The sequence below is a fragment of the Sinocyclocheilus grahami genome, unplaced genomic scaffold, assembly GCF_001515645.1.
Source record: "Sinocyclocheilus grahami isolate Dianchi unplaced genomic scaffold, SAMN03320097.WGS_v1.1 scaffold146.1, whole genome shotgun sequence".
Lineage (NCBI taxonomy): Eukaryota > Metazoa > Chordata > Actinopteri > Cypriniformes > Cyprinidae > Sinocyclocheilus > Sinocyclocheilus grahami.
The window spans coordinates 1589446-1592600 of NW_015505325.1; positions in this window are offsets into that span (position 1 = coordinate 1589446).

Consider the following 3155-nt stretch of genomic DNA (forward strand, 5'->3'; position numbering starts at 1 on the left):
GCTGTGTTTTTCGTTGCCACTGATGATTCAAACGCGAGTTTTGGGCAGTAGAGTAGCACTTGTTGTTTGTCATTTCTCCGATCACAAATGCAGACAGAGTTTTATGTTTGCGCGATGCAATGCAACGCAACGCGTAAAAAGACAGTATAAGTCATTATAATCAGTAATTATGTCCCCACTGGATGCAACAAATGCCTCGTTTGTAATGGGTTTTAATGTTTATGTCTCGTCGCTTCGGCCGGACACGGCATCAACAGTATGGTGAGGGGCGTAACATTTCCGTCTCACGCTTGAGGTATTCAGCCAATCACAATGCATTGGATAGCTGGCCAATCACAGCACAGCTCGCTTTTTCAGACCGATGAGCTTTGTAAAAATCGACGCGTTTCAGAAAGGCGGGGCATAGAGAAGAAACAATAATGTACAGTATGTGGAAAATAATGTGGTTTTTTTTACTTTAAACCACATAAACATATTTCATTACACCAAATACACAAAATAATGTTATTTTTAGCAGCATCATATGACCCCTTTAATACAGTACGGCAAGCGCACGCACGTCCATGTATAACGCTTCTCATAGCTATGTGAAAATAAGTGTACAATTGGAACAGTTCAGGAGATGAGCTGAATGAGAGAGAGAGAGAGAGAGAGAGAGATGCAGAGCGTGTGCAGAGCAGGGGAACGCAAGGAACAGTACTGAGAACCGCTGCTTAAGAACGTTGATTTTGAAACTTGTGAATCGTTAGAAGACAGAATCACGATTCATATATGAATAGATTTTTACAAGCACCTCTAGTTTTCTCTTCCTCTTCTCTAAAGCAGCGCAGCATGGCCTCGCCCCCTTCGTTGCATGTTCCCGGGGGTGGGGTTTGGCTGGGTTTGTGATGTCACAAACCCGGGAAGTAACTCGTTGTAGTCCCTACCAGCCGTTTTTGTAGGCATTAAACTGTCCGAATTTTAAAAGACGATATCTCCATTTGCATTGAACTTTCAGTGCCGCAACTTTGCAGATATTGTTTATGCTCAAACAGCAACATTACACACTAACTAACATTAAAAAAGTGAAATCGCAATCAACTACCCCTTTAAAAATAACTAACTGCAATTAATTGAACTGTATATTCTTTAATAGATCAGAATCTGTTTAGGGGACCAATTAAAAAGCTTTTTCTTCCTGCTGCACAGGGTCTATGTATTAGCTTGGTAAAATTTGGTGAAATTTTCTATTTTGTAGTTCAGAAAATGATAGATACTATTACTATCCTTATCCTATTCTATACTGTTATATGTATCATAAAATAACCCTGGCAAGAACATACTCATTGTAAGCTATATGCTTACTGTTTATAGAGGTTGACCAAGTCAAATTAGGAGGTAGTAGGTGTAAAATTAAACCCACATTAGTGAGTAGGATGGAAAAATTAGTTGCCAAAGACTTCTACACTACGGTAAAAAAAAAAAAAAATAGAAAGTTTACTGATTAATTTTAATCACAAATGTGACGTCCCTTTATATATTGTTGGCCTACATATTTTTTATCAGTTTTTAGCAATTTAATTAATTTTGTTTATTTTAACACAACATTATTTGTAACTCATGTTTAGCTCTAGTTCTAACATCTTAAATTGGGCTACTGGACTTCCAGGGTGGGCTGTACAACTGTGAAGGTGGTTGATGTCAAGTTCATGACTGGGTCATTGTAGACTCTGGAAGTTTGCTGAGGCCTTCTAGTCAGCCGTGGTCCCCCAGTTGAGAACTGCTTTAGACATACCGTCAAATAATGTTCCCACTTCTAATGCCACTTCACAGCTCACAGCATTCATTAATATGGGTCATTTCATTTCCTGTATTACATGAACTACATACATGAGAAATGCAATTCTTATTATTAATCAGTTGATAAGTAAGATAGATGGAGAGAGACCAACTCAGTGTGCTATATAAGATGTAATGTAAAGAAAAGTCAGAGCAAGGGCAGTTTGATGTGAAGATGCCTCTTGATTACTGGCTATTGCAAAGGGAAATATCAACCCAGCGTTTCATAATGCTGTCACCGCATGATAATCTGATCATAATGAGACGTTCTCACGGTGACCAGAACAATTATGAACCTGTGAGTGGGTAAATGGGTTCAGAGGCTTATTTATCTTATAGTTCTCTGGCCAGAGACTCGTCTCCACCTTCACTTCCCGTCGCGCTGGCTGTCAGATCACCAAAGGTGACATACTGCGCCACATCTTTCGGCTTTAAAACTGTAACCAACACGACAACGTACATAACGACTTAAGGCACATTACAAAAACCATTTTCAAGACAGTACATTTTAGTAAAGAGTACATTTTACTAAAGAGAGCGCTAGGACCTGGGAGAATTTCCGAAAGTACAGTGTGTCGGATTGCAACCCATGCGGCGCTAGGACCCGGCGGGGCCTTTGTTTGGGTCGAGGTGGGCTGGTGGGCTGGTGGCCGGGGTTTGCTCTTTTCAAACCGATTCATTTCCTGTGCTCGCTCGACGCGATTACAACCGAAAGTATCGAGAGCTCGACATTATTTTACTCACCATCCGACGTGGATACGTTCGCTTTGTCGGTCCAAGCCGTCCAGCTTTGCCCTACAAAGTCAAGGATGGAAATCCGCCGATCTAAGGCAGCCATTGCCGATTTAGCGCGTGCACGATCCGCCACCATCACGGCGGGAGCGCATTGTGACGTCATCTTGCGTGGGAGGTCCGAGTCAATTGTTCGAGTCGATTCTTTTGAAATGTTCCTTCCAAAGAACCGGTTCACCCAAAGAGATGGTTTAATCAGGGATAATACACATTAATAATACATAAAAATCTATGTAAAATGTGCCAGATTTAGCCAGGGTGGCTCATTTTCATGTAGTCCCAGGGTAGGTCGATGCAGGCTGAAAAAAAATCAATACATAAATACAACATTTTTAACCCTAAAATCCTGATAAATGTTCACAATTTTGCTTTGACCACAAACATTTTAATTTCTTCTTTTTTTCTTCTTTTCTTTTTTCATTAATTTATTTGAGAAATCACAATGTCCGTATATATATATATATATATATATACTTTTTTTTTTTAATTCTGGTGAGTCTATTCCAGTCATGGGTTCCTCTATAAAGCTGGATTTAATTTTTTTT